At 38.1% G+C, this 17,735-nt stretch overlaps 1 protein-coding gene across 1 annotated transcript in view; it reads left to right on the plus strand.

The window, feature by feature from the left end:
• Nucleotides 1–6,082: 6,082 nt before the first annotated feature.
• The window catches only part of LOC139461242 (GTPase IMAP family member 4-like), a 32,990-nt gene continuing 21,337 nt past the window's right edge, over nucleotides 6,083–17,735 (plus strand). The window contains exon 1 of the mRNA XM_071242878.1: nucleotides 6,083–6,161. The gene's annotated coding sequence lies outside the window, so the exon portion shown is untranslated. The remainder of the gene's footprint in view (nucleotides 6,162–17,735) is intronic.

Raw genomic sequence — 17,735 nt, forward strand, 5'->3', positions numbered from 1 at the left:
GTTATGTTGCATACATGTATTTTATATTGCTTTCATGGGTGTTATGTTTGTATAAATGGATGTTATGTTGCATACATGGATGTTATGTTGAATACATGGATGTTATGTGGCATACATGGATGCTATGTTGGGATACACGGATTTTATGTTCGGATATATGGGAGTTATGTTCGCATACATGGATATTTTGTTGAATACATGGGTGTTATGTTGGATACATGAATGTCATGTTGGGATACATGCGTGTTATGTTGGCATACAAGGGTGTTATATTGAATACATGTGTGTTATAATGCACACATGGATGTTTTGTTGAATACATTGGTGTTATGTTGGATACATGGATGTTATGTTGGGATACATAGGTGTTATGTTGCATACATGCGTGTCATGTTGGATACATGGGTGTTATGTTGAATACATGCGTGTTATGTTGCATACATGGATGTTATGTTTCATAAATAGGTGTTATGTCACATAAATGGGTGTTGTGTTGGCATACATAATGGTTATGTTGCATACATGCATTTTATGATGCATACATGGATGTTTTGTTGCATACATGGGTGTTATGTTGCATACATGGATGTTATGTTGCATACATGAGTGTTATGTTGCATACATATGTGTTATGTTACATAAATGGGTGTTATGTTGGCATACATAATTGTTATGTTCATACATGCGTGTCATGTTGCATACATGCATTTTATATTGCATACATGGGTGTTATGTTGCATACATGGATGTTATGTTGGCATTCATGGGTGTTATTTTCGCATATATATGAGCTATGTTCCCATACATGGGCGTTATGTTGACATATATGGGTGTTATGTTCGCATATATGGGAATTATGTTGTCATACATGTGTGTTATCTTGCTACCTGCAGTGCTGTCCTTTTTAAATCATCATATCGCCAAAAAATGTCATTGTTGTACACAATGTCGAAACTGTGGTAATCGTCGCTGGTCATGTGTCATGTTTTCGGATGTACCCCGATTCACTTTGCACTTGCTGGATAGACGTGGTAGTGTCTGGCGACGTCCAAATGAGCTTCGAGCCAATGTCAACATAGGACTTCATGACGGATTTGTCGGAGGATGAGTCGGATGTTGGGTGGCATCTCTATGAGTGACCGGAACGCAGCGATATTGTGCAAGGAAGGGTCACAACATATTGACACTTTTTGTTGCTTTGTTGTCCCGTTTACATGGCGTGTAGGTCGACGTTGTGTCTCTCGGGATGACAAGGCCAATATGAATCGCTGACGCTCAGCTCCAGCAGGACAAGATCCATAGACATGATAGTCATAGTCATAGGTGGCCAACCATGCTGTATGAACTTAGACAGCCGCTGCATGAGGTGTGGGACAGACTCGAAACCAAAAAAACCTCAAAAGGTGGTACAAGAGCATATTACAATAAAAAAGTATGTATATGTACCAAAAGCAGACAAGATGGCAATTAGTAAACAACATGTGATTACCTAGCATTTTTAATACTAATGGACATTTTTTACAATAAATCTCGATAAATTCTTTAGATCCTGTGTGTTTGTTGTTGATAAAAGTTTTACAAATTTTATAATATTTGGCCATTCAGTATAATATGATGAGAGAAATGTTTGCCTCTCTCTTTTTAAAAAAATGCATCTGAATAAGAAGTGAAATTTATCAGCAAAAGATGGAGAATTACATAACTTACAGGTTCTATTTAACTTTGGAATATTTTTCCATCGGCCAGTCTCATTAGGTAAATTATGATTACAGGTTCGAAATCGTAGTATAGGAATTGCTAATTGTTTTGGCAATAGAAGATATTTATCGAGAACCGGAGTGCCCTTTACATGTTTATAATATAATCCTTTAGAACTAAAATTAACGTCATTTCTCCATTTCTGATAAAAATGATCTTTAAGTATTTGCTCTACTTCTGACTCTAGCCACTTTGTTGTGCAAATTGATGGATTGTTAAATACATAAGATAATCCTATACTGTCTGATATATCCATAACACATATAACCCAGGGATTTGTTGATGCAATAGTCTTATTCCTATTAATGAACAAATATTGATATAACAGCTGTGAAAGTTTAGACACACCAGTTTGATATGTTAATTTGTGCCAGAAAGATAACATTCGTTTACAAATTATTATTCTTAATGGCAGCCTACCTAATTCGCCATATATCATTTAAAGATAGTTGGATACCTTAATCCTGTGATAAGTCTGAGGAACTTCAGGTGTATTCTTTCTATAATTTCTAAATTTTCAAAGCCCTAGATTTCTGAACCATAAGTTTATATTGGTAATACCATCGTATCAAAAGCTGATAATACACAGTCCAAAGCTGAATTTAAATTTCTTTATTTTTTTATCAGACAAAACATTGCTTTCAATGCATTATCACTAAGGGACTTAAGGCTTGATACTAGTTTTCTATTCCTGTGAAGTACAATTCTTAGATACATATAAGTGTCGACAATATCTAGAGTTTTATCAGAATAGTGAAATTTATGTTTCTAATTTTTCGATGGACCACCACCAATTTCACAATTTTTGTTTTAATTATATTCATATGTAATTTGCACTCTTCACAATATTCATTAAAAGTGTCTGAGGCTTTCTGTAAACCTTCTGGAGATCAAATAATACAGCATCATCTGCATACAATACAATTATAAATTGGATCCATACAATTAAGTCTTTATCTTCACCGTAGTTGAAATTTACTCCTCCACACCCAGATGAATGCAAAAAGGTTTCGACGTAATTTATGAAAATTGAGAATAATACAGGGGATAGCGGATAGCCTAGTGGTTAAAGCGTTTGCTCGTCACGCCGAGGACCCGGTTCGATTCCCGACATAAGTACAGTGTGTGAAACCCATTTCTGGTGTCCCCCGCCGTGATATTGCTGGAATACTGCTAAAAGCGGCGTAAAACCATACTAACAGACTCACTAAGGCCATATATTCTTATAAGGTTAAAATGCATCCTTAAAAACATAGAAACTTATAATTATATAACGCGACAAAACACTTTCCATATCCAATATAAATCTCTACATGAAGCAGAGTCGATTGTACGATTCCGACTATATCATGAGTGTGTGTTGAGGAATCACTGTCACTAGTTATTATACCAGGTGTTCGCCAAAGTCTGGAGCTGCTGGGATATTTCAGGAAGGGAAACTTGACTGTTGGAAAGTTGAAGTAATCCCTCTTGTCATAACAAATTCAACCTTTAAAATGATGGTTACTGTCGAGAGATCTTTAATGTGAGATGGCTACAGAAAGTCTCAGAATCAAAGGAAATCGATAGCGATATGTTATTTGGGTGATTGTTTCGATGCTGTCGTCGCCTTGTAATTAATAGAGATACTTAATTAGTCATATAGGTTCCGGTATTTGTCCATCATGACACAAACATGACTTCATGGTCTCATTTATTTGGTAAAGAATCAAATTTATGAATCTCGACATGTTTCAAACACGTGACAGGCTGGAAGATTTTTAAAAGATATTTTAAACACTAGTAGAGGAGTGCGTGGGTTTGAAAGTCACTGTGTGACGAGTCTGTCATGCCTGGCCAAAGAAGTTGTATCTCCTGAGATGATTAGGCGTAGTAAAGTTATGTGAGTATAAAATCTTGTAATGCATTATTTAATCCTTGGATGTGTGTGCGCAGGTACATGAATGTTTGGGGAAATAGTTAGGAGTAAAGGTCGTTGGACGCCTCACTCATTGACAAAGCCACCCTCTCCTGACTCAGTGAGTCATGGCTAAACTGGCCATGACGATATGGAAATGCAATACACTTAGATAACCGCTGTAGGATCCCTTGCCGCCCCAAACGCAGTGACGACAATATGGATCCATCTCATTGGATAGTTTCAGAGGAGAAGATTTTGGAAGATATTTACCATAAAGAGCTCATAATGAACTTTGAAAAACTTAAATCCAATAAGGCTGCGAAGGCAACTGGCCTGTGACATAAGGCAAAGAACAGAAGTGACTGACAATCTCCTGCTGCTTTACTGTGACAAGTCTATCATTTGTTGGATGATCTGGTGAGAAGCTATAAGATAACCTGTATCGTTTCTAATGAATTACGTTTGAGGTGTCACCCCTTAGTCCCGAAACCAATGAGTGTTGATTGTTTATATGCACTCTTTGCCATTGATCTGCATGCTGGTGATTTAATAGGACATAATCTAATGAATGCTTCTTGTGTTAAAGCTTCACGAACGATTGAATGATAGATAACAATAAATAAACAACGCAATTACAATAGGACACATGGTCATACTGACTTGGAGTCCTAATTACAGGCAAAGGCCGTTTGCAACTTGTCTGAAAGTTTCAGTATTCTACAAATAACAGCCACAAAACCTTATCATACAACCATTTGTCAAAACTACATTTCAGCCACTTTGGTAAACTAGTCCGGTCAAAATAACCATAGACCAACTATAGACCATCAACCAATGTTTAAGTTGGTTCATATTTAACAAGCCTTCCTTAACATCATAGCAAAAATCTAGAAAAATCAATTCAATTTCAGTCATCTTAAACCATTAACTAGTAATTTCACAGAATTGTTTTACTGCAATTCATTGTTTCATTTTCTTGTTTTTACTGGGGCACTTGTCTTGATACTGATGAACTGGGCAGTAGTCCGCCAAATATATCCACCGTCGGCTGAAAGTTTAGCAATATATGTTTGCATCTAAGATATCTATATACTTTGCAGAGTTTTTGTGACCATCCTCAGTTAAAAAGAAAACAACACCTTCAAATGAAATGCAATTAGTTAAAATTATGTATTGGTAGATTTCGATGTCGACAAAACAGGTTTGTTACAGTATAAAGCATTGTACAATATACTCTCGAAATAGACACATGAGTCATGATTTCCTCGGGAATAGCCAAGTACACTGAAAGCTTATTCTCCTTCAACAAACTCGCTTTTCGTTTAATGACTGTGGTTTGCCTGTGTATGCCAGTGACTGTGTTTGTTTGTGCAGGTCAAGCCCGTCGAATACCGTGAGCATAGACATTGCAGAGTAGGACTAAAGTCAGTTGAAATATGTCTGATACAAGCGATGCTTCACGGGCATAAACGCCCTTCAAGTTCTGTGCTAAACGAGATGTGTTTGAATATTAAACAGGCTTTAATCTATAAATATAATAGGTGGTTCTAGACCGCAAGGACAAACTATACAAGAAAACTCCATTGTGGTGTGTGTGTGTGTGTGTGTGTAAGGCGTGTTTATACATTAGCATTATGTGGATTTCAAGTGTAATTTAAAATATATTACTGTCAGATTAAACTCGTACTTCACACATTTAAAAGGGTAGAATGTTGTCCTAGCTGATCGCTTCCCACGGCCGGCGATGGCGCAGCATTATATGTGTTGACAAAGAACATATGACGTGGGGCCTAGTTGTCTAAGGCGCCGCATGTCGCTGTGCACCGTTGCATCACATGAGCATGTCTGAATTGTGGGTTAGAATTCCGGTGAGTTTGTTGTCAGCATAAACCCTGATTACTTCGTGAGATCGCAATGCTATTAAAACTATTATAGTTATGGAAATTACATGACGACACAATCAAATGACTTTTTACCCATAAGACACATAAGACACATAAGACACCAAACTGAAAAGTTTGAAGAATGATGTTGGATGATAAATAAAATCTCACCCTTGTGTCTTTTGATATAATATATATATCAACACTCGTTGATCAAAGTGAATAAACAACACTTTTCCACTTTTATCAACTCATGTTGATATTTTTTATATCAAAAGACACTCTGGTGAGATTCTCTGTGTATTAGAATGTCCTTTTGTGAAACCATGCATTAAGACTTTATCTTTGTACAGACCCGTAAATGAGATTAAGGCTCAACGTCGTTGCTAAAGAAAGTGAATTTCTTCTCTCTGCTTATGGTCAGTAGGAAGTGACGTGTAGACTCACCTTGGTATGGATTGCACAGAGATATGAAGTACACGTATACAATATGGGGTGGGCTCACCCGGTCTGGTCACGTGACAAGCTGCAACTGAAGGGTAGTAGTATAAAGGCAGCGGCTGGCGTATTGCAGGGCATTACAGCTGGAAGCTGGCTCTGTCATTGTTTGGTCACGGCTGGTAAGTGTCGTTCATTCTCTTCTGCTGATATATACTGTTTCACGTTTGTAAAGGTGTAAACCATATGTTATCATTTACCACGGCACACAAAACATTGAATCCATCCACGTGAATATGTTTTTGAAACCTCAACGTTTCAATTGAACAAATTGAAAATTGAAAGGAAACAGTTTAGTGACGAAATTGCTGTTTGAACTCTTGGCATTTTATTGTTACACAGTATAAGGTTTAACTTGATACCTATCAGATTTGTTGGTAGATATATCCAAATTCACATGACTAGTAGGCTCTTTTTAAGAAATAAACGATGAGGTGGAGTTATTTGTCTTACAATAAAAAACAGCAGGGAGAATAAACCATGAAGGACGCAGCCGATCTCGTCAATGTCGGACAAGTCCATTTTATGATTAGGGGGTTGAGTTGGTATTTCCCGCATATTCCCAGATTCCTCACGTTTATTATCTTTACCTTTGTCATATATCTCCCGGTCTTTGATGCGATCTGTCGGCCTTTGCATCCTTCGAGCCTATTCTTTATTATCTTAAAGAGGGACCGGGCAGGGCATTTGTACGAGAAGAGTTGCTCATAGTTTCTGACGATACAGTATTACTGCCCTAAATAACCATAAGCGTAGGTAGTTACACCATACTTATCAATCCATCTCCTTGTATCTAAGGGGGATAATGATGTCTTGTTCATTCTTAATCCATATATCCTATGATTGTAACTTCTTAAAGAGTTCATCTCGTGTTTGAATGTTCTACCGTTGAATAATGCTTCTTTATACCGTTCGTGTTTGATATGCTTTTCTACCACATACTTCATTACACCCTTAGCTTTTCTTATCTCTCCATTATCGGACTTCTTTATAGAATACATCTTAGGGTCTTACTCCCTTATAGGGGTCCCAGCACATTCATCCTTCTATCATGGAACTGTTCTGGGTGAACAATACCTTCCAAATGACGTGCTGGTGTTCTTGGGGAATTAGTCAGCAAAGAGCCAGAGTCACAGGAGACTAATCACAATTTTATTTACAAGAACAATTAACAATTTACAATATACTTAGATAATAACTGAGGGTGCCACAGAGAGTCGGTACGCACTCTGGGCTGTGGGAGAGAGGTCTGCTTGGTAAGAGAATCAAACCCCTTCTCTGCTAGAACTTGGCTACAGTATGTATTTAATGAAAGTTTGAACAATAGAAAGGAATGTGATTGGTTGATACACGATTAGTTGTGTCCTAAGCTAAATGGATGGCTAGACAGAGGGGAATACTAAATCCTGTTTATCCTGTTGGACTGGCACTAATCTTGTTGACATATTTACTGGATGCTTTGAAAGAGATTAGGGTGTCACTATAGATGAGCTTGTGTGGGAGCTAATCCTTAATGCCCTATAGACGAGCTTGTATGGAGGCTAATCCTTAATGCACTATAGACGAGCTTGTATGGGGGCTAATCCTTAATGAGTCTTAATTGAAGTAATGTTATTCTAATATACCCCGGTAGGTGATGACAGATATACTTAAATATATATCCTTTGTCTGGGAGATGGGATCTTGATACCTTAGGCTAGCAACCATCTAAAAAGCTATAACTGAAACTACTGATATTTTATATATGCATTTTACCTGATGATAATTATTACTTGCTAAACTATAATTATATGAAATGGTGTATAAATATTACACCATGATAACTCATAAAAGCACTTGATGTAGATCTAATTATTATAAGATAACTTAGTATAAATGTTGTACCATGATAACTTCCCCTCCGTCTGAAAAAGTTTGGACCCCAAATGTGTAAAAATTGAAATAATTATGGCTTAGATGGACAATGTATTAAGTTAAACTGGTAGTATAGTAAATAACAATTATTATAGCGTCTCTTTGATATAAGGAAACATGATATAAAAATGCTGTCATCAGGGAATCTGGATGTGGAGCTGGCTTGTCTTGGCACTCTGTACTGGTGGTTTTATGGGTGATGTAGGAGGCCTTGAGTTCCACATCCTGGATTGGGGTTGTAAGATAGTAGGCTGTGTCAATGGAGGTTTTACATGGAAACAAAGAAAAGAGAGTTAGCATGTTCAAATAATATGTCATATATAAATACTTCCTCAGTTTGTCTGTATTAACTAGAAAATAAAACAAATATGATAATTATGATGTAAAAGATCAGTACATAATTATTACTAAACGGTGTCATGACCAGGAAGAATGTATTGGCGGCAAATTACAAAAGTATGTCATGAAAAAATTAGTAATATCCTTCTACTTTTGGATACAATCATTAGACGCATTATATATACATATATGTGCATGTGCATATAACAAGTGCATTGATTTATTACATTAATATGGTATACAAAAGGTGTTAGAACTTATGTATATTCTTTTTAGAATTATTTGTTAGTTTTCGTAACTATTTGGTTTGCCTTTTCTTTGATTTCGGTTCAATGCGATAGGGTTTGGTTTATTTTGCTTCGGTACGGTTTGCTTCGCTTCGGTACGGTTTCGGTTCGATTTGCAGTATGGTTTGCTTCCCTTTTGGTACGGTTTCAGTTCGATTTGCAGTATGGTTTGCTTTGCTTCGGTAGGGTTTCGGTTCGATTCGCTGTATGGTTTGCTTCGCTTCGGTACGGTTTCGGTTCGATTTGCAGTATGGTTTGCTTTGCTTCGGTACGGTTTCGGTTCGATTCGCAGTATGGTTTGCTTCGCTTCGGTATGGTTTCGGTTTGATTCGCAGTATGGTTTGCTTTGTGTCATTTCACTTCGCTTTTGAGATTGGTTGATCAGGTCAATGCTCAAAATTTGCTGTGATACAAATAACTCAGATGATCAGGCTGATGCCATTTGTTCTCAACAGCGACCCATAGTGAAAAGGCTGGACACAAGAAAACATAACAAGATATAGCTAATAGCTGTTTCGTGATTTGCACCGTTTATTCAGGAGATTTTGTATTTTGATCAAGAATATGTTCAATTGGCATTGTTCGGTATGTACAGCGAGGTTATCAAAGTATGGTAGATGGGGACTAGAGTCTGAGGCTGAATTACGGTAGTAAAAGGTGTTGATGTTTCCAAAGTCTTCATGTGGAAAAAAAACCCTTTTGGATTTATAAATTGGTGCTTCCTCTGGATCATATCGAGGATTATCTTCTAGACAGGACCACTTACGGAGATCCTTCCAGCTATCATCAAGGTAGTGCTGTATGAGGTGGGGAGGAACACTTTCAAAATAGTATGTGTGGACAGTATCAGGATAATCTTTATATGAGCCCTTGACATAGCAGTCTCCGTGAATAATTTCAATGCCCAGAACTCTTTCTACTTTATGATCTACTTTTCGTAGGTGTTTTGGAAAAAACTGATATGGTTTGACATCTAATTCTATGCATGGTTTGGTGTTGTCTTGCTGGACATTCCCTGACATTGAATTACCTGACAGAACATTGACTGATTTATTGTCTTGTGCTGAATCCTTTTGGTCGAAAAACTTATGATGCTTTAGTGGACGCTTACGTCGTTTACCTGACATACTTCTTTTGAGATGAAATTCTCTCTGAATGGAGTCTGGAATGCTGCTGCCATACTCCCATGTGTTTCCTCTTTCTGGATCCTTCCATTTCACTCTGTAGTAGATTTTGCCATTTGCTCTCTTGGAACTAACAATTGAGTGGATGTCCTCTGGATTGAAAACCTGAGTGATATCCTTGGTTTGATAACCTGATGTTGGACTTGGAGGTTGTACCTGGCTGTCGTCTGGCTGTTTTCTGGATTTGGGCTGGTGATGCTTACTATTCAATCCCCTTTTCCCTTTGTTTACCGTTTCATTTACCTTGGTTGGAGCACTAGGACCTGGTGTGGCATGATTTTCCTTCATTGTTGCCGTGGGACTGGTAGGATTTTCTGTTGTACTTGAAGCAGGGTTTTTCTTCTTTGTTGGGGTCTTTGGCTTCGGACTCTTGTAGCTGGAAGTACCTGCCTTTGTTTTGGAATTGACCTTCTTACCTTTCTGTTGTGGAGGTGACTGATCAGTAGCCTGGTAAGTTGAACTTGTTGATGGGGAATTGTTGCTGTCAGGCTGTGAATCACTGACTGGTTCTTCATTTTCATCCATGACTCCTGAATCTATGTTACTGGTGTCATTGAGGTATGGTTCTGGAGGATACTGTGGACGATCAGCAGGATCAAAATATGGCTTCAGACGGTTGGCATGGACCAGTGGTTTGTGTATTTTGTCGTTAGAACTTTGGCGTAGTTTGTAGGTATAATTTGGACCTGTATGGATGATATAATAGCTACCATACCACTTTTTGGTTAATTTGTTGGAAAGGCCTTTTTCAACTTTTTGACAGTAAAGCCAAACTCTTTGACCTGGGGCGAATTCTGGTTCTTTAGCCTTTCTATTGTATTGTTCTGTATACACCTCCTTAGCCCGAGCAGTGTTTTCAGCTGCAATTGTTCTAGTGATTTCCAGCTCCTCAAGCAAATTTGAAAGATAACTTTTGTTATTGTGGCCTAAATTTTCTTTTGGAATTAATGCTACATCTTGTGGAGCTCTCATTTCTCGACCAAAAAGCATAACGTATGGGGATTTTTGTGTTGATGAATTTGGGGCCATCCGATAGGCCATCATGATGCCAGGAATAAAACGGGGCCAATCATTTTGAGACTTGTTACAATAGGCTCTTAGTGACTGATTGATATAGGAATTGAGCCTTTCTACACAGCTGTTTGTTTGAGGATGGTATGGGCTGGTATGGGTAAATTTAATTGCCAAAAGTTCACAAATTGCTTTGATGAGTTTGGACATGAAGTTCTGACCTCTGTCTGAAATTAAGGTCCTTGGTGCGCCATACCGACAAAATATTTCTCTGACAAGAACATCTGCTACTTCTTTGGCTTCTTGGGTCCGAAGTGGAAAGGCTTCACACCATCTAGATAATGCATCTGTGATGACCAAAATGTATTTGTACTTATCTGGTGTTGTTGGCAGGGGACCGAGAATGTCAATGTGCCATCGGGTGAAGACCTCTTCTACAGGTAGTGGATGAAGTGGTGCCTTCTTAACATGGTAGTGCCTCTTGGTCTGTTGACATACCTCACATGTCTGGACATAAGTAGCAATCTCGCTGTACTTTTTGGGCCAGTAGTACTTAGGTCTCATGGTGTTGTGCATCCTTTCTTTCCCATGGTGGCAACCGCCAAACTCTGAGTCATGATAGGATTGCAGGACTTGATTTCTGAGGGTTCTTGGGACTGCCAGCTGTTTAATGAACTTGTCTGCATGGCCTTTCTGTCTTTGTGGAACGAATCTGTATAGGATGCCTTCATCAATTTCAAAAGTATTGGCTTCGATAAGAATCTTTTGACGATCCTTTTCATTTTGTGGAAGGACATCATCCTCTTTGTAGTCAAAGATTTGGGTGAAATCTGGACAAATCCTTTGTAGGTGACGTAAATGTGGATGTTCTTTTATACTTACTTCAACCAATGCGTCTTGGGTAACATCAGCATTTGTAGCATGTAATGCTGCGACAACATTAACTGGTACTGACTGATAATCCTCTTCATATTCAAAGGTGATTGACCAATGTGTTGTCTGTGTGTCTGATTCTAAGTGATTGACAATAGGTGTGCAAATATCCTCAGTCTGAGTTGTCTGTGTGACTTGTGTGGATGAATGGGTGTTTGGCAAGATTGTGGTACTGCTAGTTGATTTGCTTTGCTGAGTTGAAGTTACTGAGAAGACTGTTTTCTCAGCATCTTCTTTGTCTGATCATTACAGTTAATATTTTCCTCATATTCCCTACGTGAGAGAGCATCGGCATTCCCATTGGCTTTGCCGCTGCGGTGAACAATGTCAAAAGTGTAGGTAGAAAGTTCCAAAGACCATCGCCCTAACCTACCTGTGGCATCCTTGATTGATTTCAGCCATTTCAATACTATATGATCAGTGTAGACTGTGAATTTGGAATTTGCAAGGTATGGACGAAAGGATCTAATGGCTTCAACTAGAGCTAAGCCTTCCTTTTCTGTAATGCTCCAGTTCTTTTCGCTGCCATGAAGAGCTCTACCACCAAAAGCTATTGGATGTTCATTAATTTTCGCGTCTTTTTGACTCAAAACAAAACCTATGCTCATATCACTGGCATCAGTTGCTAGAAGAAATTCTTTGTCAAAATTTGGATAAGCCAGAACAGGTGTATTACTCACAGCATGTTTGAGTGTGTTGAATGCCTGATCACACTCAAGTGACCATTGGAACTTTGGTTTCTATCCTACTTCTGCCTCTGAATGCTTCTTTAGCAAGGCATTCAGTGGAAGCGCTATGTGAGCATAATTTTTCACATACTTCCTGTAGAAGTTTGTGAGACCTAAGAAGGAGCGGATCTGCTTTTGTGATTTGGGCACTGGAAAGGTTCTAATTGCTTCAATCTTTTTGTCATCAACTTGAACACCTCCACATGATAAAACATGGCCCAGAAAAGAAACTTTGTCCGTTGCAAAATTGCATTTGGATGGCTTTAGTGTTAAATTTGCCTGTTTGAGATAGTAAAATACTTGCTCCAAATGTTGGAGATGCTCTTCAAAGTTTTTGCTGTAAATTATCAAATCATCAATGTAAATCAGCGCAACCTTAAAAAGCAATTTTCTTAGCACTTTGCTCATGAGCTGTTGAAAACAAAGTGGAGAATTTGTCAAACCTTGGGGCAAACGTTTGAATTGATAAAGGCCTTGATGGGTGACGAAAGCAGTTTTATGTTTTGAATCTTCATGTAATGGCACTTGGAAGAAGCCATTAGCAAGGTCTAAAGTTGAGAAGATCTTAGCTTGTGCATTGGCGATGTTATCAACAACATCATCAAAAACAGGAAGAGGCCATGACATTGGTAAAGTGACAGAATTCAACTTTCTGTAGTCACAAACAAATCTATATGAGCCATCGCGTTTCTTGACTAGGATAATGGGAGCTGAATACATAGAAGTAGACTCCTCGATTAAATCATACTTCAGAAAATCATCTATAAGTTCTTCAGTGACTTTTTGGAGATGAGGAGATTGGCGATATGGTCTACACTTAACGGGTGGGTGGTCGCCAGTGTCAATGATATGTTGGTGCATGTCAGTTTTTCCTAAATCTGCAAGACCCGTTGAAAACATGTTTCTATTTTGTCCCAAAAATCTAAGTAGTCTGTGTCGTTGGTCTGGAGTCAGTTGTGTATTGGTCAAATCAAATCCTAATTCTTGTGCAATTTTAACATAATCCCTGGTGTCATTGTCTCTCTTCTCATTGTCGGTGTTAACGGTACTGATGAATGGTTGGTCAGAGCCGATTTCAAAAACAGAGTCTTTGTCAATGTAACTAAATTTGCCTACAACTGTACCCTTGTCAAGAACTTTTTCTTCTTGGGAGGGATTCATAAGCCTAAATGTAGCAGTTTTGCTTTTCACTTTGGAAAGAGTTCTACCACCTGCTACTTCAGAATGAGCAGTGAGGGAAGCAATGGGTTCAATGAGGATGAGGGAATCCTCTTTGGTCTCTGATAGTCTGACCTTGAAATGAATTTCACTCTGAGGGGGGGGTGTAAATCTGATCTATTGTTTTTGCTAATCCACTAATCTCTTGCACTGAATTGGCTATGAAATTGATATATTGCCTATCTGAGGTGCTGTTGTTAAGTATCAAGGAATGACAGCTATAATCTAAGACTGCATCATTGTCATCAAGGAAGTTTTCACCTAGTATCACTGCTTCTGGTAGTGTAGGCAGAACATAGAATCTTTGAGAAAATTCCTGATCCTCAATGACAAAATCTAACACAACTGAACCTAACACTTTATGCAATTCGCCGCCAACACCTTTTACCTGTGGAAAGGGTGAGTTTCCAAGAGTAAGGTTTTCAAAAGCTGTGCTCAGAAAAGCAGACGAAATACAAGAAATGGATGCCCCTGTATCTACTAAACAATTTGTTGTTTTTGTGCCAAATTTTGCCTGAATTACACTTTTGGCAAGGGGCGTAACTAAAGACACTGTTGGAATTTCACTTTCGAAGTTACTTTCCATACCAGACTCCATATTTGCCATGACACCTATTAGTATGTACCGTACTAAATTAAAGGAAGACAAGTAATCAACAATGTAGTACTTACAATATTTGAAGACTTTTTCTTCCTTTGTTGGTGTCTTTGGAGGAGTTGGTTGTCTTTAACCCAGTGTTGAGGTCAGAGGTAGATGCAGCTTGCTTGTTATTCCATCAGATGATCACGGTTGGACATGTCCTCCAATGGGTTCTTGTAGTTGGTTGTAGTTAGTTCCTGGACTCCGTGGTTCCGAAAACGATGATTCTCCGCCAATTTATCATGGACTGTTATGGGTAAACAAAACCATCCAAATGGCGTGCTGGATTTCTTGGGGGAATTAGTCAGCAAAGAGCCGGGGTCACAGGAGACTAATCACAATTTTATTTACAAGAACAATTAACAATGAGCAAGTTACAATATCTTAGAATATAGCTGAGGGTGCCACAGAGAGTCGGTACAACAGTCTGGGCTGTGGGAGAACTTGGCTACAGTATGTATTTAATGAAAGTTTGAACAATAGAAAGGAATGTGATTGGTTGATACACGATTAGTTGTGTCCTAAGCTAAATGGATGGCTAGACAGAGGGGAATACTAAATCCTGTTTATCCTGTTGGTCTGGCACTAATCTTGTTGACATATTTACTGGATGCTTTGAAAGAGATTAGGGTGTCACTATAGATGAGCTTGTGTGGGAGCTAATCCTTAATGCCCTATAGACGAGCTTGTATGGAGGCTAATCCTTAATGCACTATAGACGAGCTTGTATGGGGGCTAATCCTTAATGCACTATAGACGAGCTTGTATGGGGGCTAATCCTTAATGAGTCTTAATTGAAGTAATGTTATTCTAATATACCCCGGTAGGTGATGACAGATATACTTAAATATATATCCTTTGTCTGGGAGATGGGATCTTGATACCTTAGGCTAGCAACCATCTAAAAAGCTATAACTGAAACTACTGATATTTTATATATGCATTTTACCTGATGATAATTATTACTTGCTAAACTATAATTATATGAAATGGTGTATAAATATTACACCATGATAACTCACTTGATGTAGATCTAATTATTATAAGATAACTTAGTATAAATGTTGTACCATGATACTTCATCTAACCTTACACCTTTTTAATTACTACGCTGTGAAGTGGATTATCTGTAGGGTAATCGCTCCTGTCGTACATATCTATTTTTTCTGCCATATCTTTATACACATCCTCGGTTTGAATTTCCATCAACAAAGAATCTGTGTCGGTATATAACACTTCGCATCTATCGCCGTATTGCTTCTTAAAGGGGCACTGATCTAACGCAATTCCCCGGGACTGGTTGTTGCCTTTGTTATTGTTTTTTCCCAGTGAGTACCCGGATGTATAGCAGGAATCTAGACTAGTTCGCGACCTCTGCTGCGCCTTTTGTAAGCGCATTAGTCACGTTTATGGATACCGGTAGTAATAAGGGCGTATGGTCACATTGATCAACAAAATGAAATACAGTTTTCGAGATAATAAGGAAATGTAGGTATCTTTGGGGGTAGCATCGGTAATGGTGACGAAGTTTTGATAAGTCACTTGCTTGGTAATTTTGCGATTTTCGTTTACACTATTTTTACTTGCAACACGAAGTAAATATTTCACCTAAGCATTGCTTTTTTATAGTGTGTATATTATTTTACTGTCAAAATGTGTAACATATTTATTAAACGTCTAAATATTTTACAAAGTGACTGAAAAACATTTCGTTGAAAAGTACATGTCTATGTTGTTTGGCTTCTAATCCTACATAATAATCTGTTGTGATGTTTGTAGGCCCTTTTGTTCGTCTTAATCAATCTGGACAGATTTCTTAGTCAAAATGGCTGAAATATTTACACATTTTATAAATTGCCTTAGAGAATCAAATTTTACAAATTGACGGTAATATATACACGCTTACAAAGGAAAAGACCGGAGAAAACAATGTCTATCGCGCATTGAAGAATTTCCCAACCAAGACATAGAGAAACAAGAAGAATCGGTTCAAATGAAGGAAAACAAAATGCAAATACCATAATTACAACCCACCAAATTTATGTGTATAAATTTTAGGTAGCTTCCTTGTTCGAGGAATGTATCCGTGAATATCCACACAAAGGAACAATATCCCACTCGTCTGCAGCTGTACACAGAAACTTATTCGATGTCACGTGTCTCTGTAACAATCAAATATTTTAAAAAATATATATCGTTTCGGGATATTATAACCGTGATCGTTTCTCAGCTGATCACTTGGATTGTTTCAGGTGTTTCACATAGGTGTCAAGTCTTCAAGGGTCGGCTGAGAAAGCCCACGTGACAACTATTTTCATAACGTCCACGGTTCCATTGAGTGACAGATAACAATGATCAATCAATCAACGTATTATCAGTTATCCCTTTGAACAAAGTATGTTGTTTTTACATCGGCACTTCATTCCATGATATGAGTGTATTCCCTTTGTTTTAGTAAACCTAGACATGTAAACACTCACTTTTGACATATCCACTGTGCAAGATAACAGTGATTAATCAATCAACGTATTTTCTGTTAATCCTTTGATGACAAGGAACGATCCGTTGATATACAAAAAAAGTAAATCAACTGATCATTCATCTTTTGCTTGGCTGCCACGTGCATATTACATAACACACATTTCACCTCACTTCCAACCTGGATTTAGATTGAATAATTACCCCAGACACAATAAATGCCAAATGGGAACCTTTGTCAGGTAATCTAAGTGGTGCTACCACTAATTGTACCTGTAATAAATTCATTAATTGAGCATCAAGGGAATGACGACAAATACACAAGTGTAGGGTTAGACGAGAAAACGTGGATGACAACAAGGGAGTAGTAATCGTATTATCGACGCAATCCAAAACCCGAAAATTCTTTCACTCCATGGATACTTTTTTTAGTATTAAACTATAACCATCTGGGGTATTTCCAAATGACGACATCCGATGAGCTCCGCCGTTCTTTTTGTCTCTTTGTTTAGGCCGAAGAAATTAATTAACATGCGCCCTTTGTCAAAATCTTTATAGATCACAGTTAACCAATCAGTGTTTATGCAAAAATGCGTAAAACAAATATTGCCTCCAGCCTTCAAGTTCATTTAGCTGTCCTTGCAGACGGTAGCCCAGTCTCTGGTCACGCTCAGTTGCGTTGCGTATCATCCGGGTACTCACGGGGAAAAAAAACAATAACAAAGGCAGCAACCAGTCCGGGGAATTGCGTTAGATCAGTGCCCCTTTAAGTTCATTGTAATAAAAGTCACACATTAATTGTTTTGACAAGTCAAGAATACTCATACCAACGTACACCGGTCTGTTGAATTTTATATTACTCTTCTGAATATGCAACGCGTCTAAGTCGTTATCAAAGATCTTGCTTCTGTTAAAAGCCGGACTGGCTATAAGTTTCCTGAGTCTTTCTTCCTCATTAGACCTG

This window comes from Haliotis cracherodii, unplaced genomic scaffold, assembly GCF_022045235.1.
Source record: "Haliotis cracherodii isolate W230 unplaced genomic scaffold, xgHalCrac1.p SCAF_14, whole genome shotgun sequence".
Classification (NCBI taxonomy): Eukaryota; Metazoa; Mollusca; class Gastropoda; order Lepetellida; family Haliotidae; genus Haliotis; species Haliotis cracherodii.